We start from the raw sequence: 847 nt of genomic DNA, 5'->3' as shown, positions 1-847 counted from the left end.
CTCGTGGCCTCCTGGAAACACAGCCCAAAGGCATAAAAGTGTCATGCAAGAGTGAAAATCTCAAAAAAAACTGCATTTCCCTTTTCCCCAACCCCCTTGCATGACACCCCCCCCACACACACACACCACGCCATACACTTAGTGAATGACGCGTCGCTCTTCCCGTGTCGCGTCTCGCCGCCGACCTGGATGCCCGCACAACTGTTTTTTTGAGCAAAAGAACGCTTGAATGACAATTTACAGGCAAGAGATGATTGACGATTTCGACTAAATCCACATCGAAAATCCTGTATTCCTGAAGAATATATACTCGAAACGCGTCAAAGACATTTCACCCACACCCTTTCTACCTTTGTCACGATGAATACTATTCCATGCCCTCGAAGGCCCAAGCGAACGCACATTCAGACAACGCAAAACCCGAGGGAGCAGCCTCCTTCCCTGACGCCGGCAAACAAGACGCCACTTCCCGGGCACGAATCTTCCCCCGAATCGGAACAAACGGGAAGGGAATCGATCGCCCATTCCAGAATCGGCCTCGCAAGCCAGGCTGCTGCGGCGAACCGCGTATCCCACAAAAAAATACACTTTTCTCCTTTCAGGTGTTGGTGGGGCAGACGTTGTAAATTATAAATCCTCCTTCTTAAGGAGGCGAAGATTTACTTGAGAAATCGATGGTTGACTGAATGCAAAATATCCAAACGACAACAGTCTATTTCACATCATCACCAACCTGTCAAGTACATCTTCGCCTCGGAAAAAGGAGTATAGTGCTAAGCGACATTTCAAAGGTCACGGATGGCGCCCGTATTCATGCGTCTCCGCGTCACTGACCGGAGTCACATCA

The sequence above is a fragment of the Penaeus monodon genome, chromosome 24 (genome assembly GCF_015228065.2).
Source record: "Penaeus monodon isolate SGIC_2016 chromosome 24, NSTDA_Pmon_1, whole genome shotgun sequence".
Lineage (NCBI taxonomy): Eukaryota > Metazoa > Arthropoda > Malacostraca > Decapoda > Penaeidae > Penaeus > Penaeus monodon.
Note: the sequence above shows the minus strand (reverse complement) of the source record.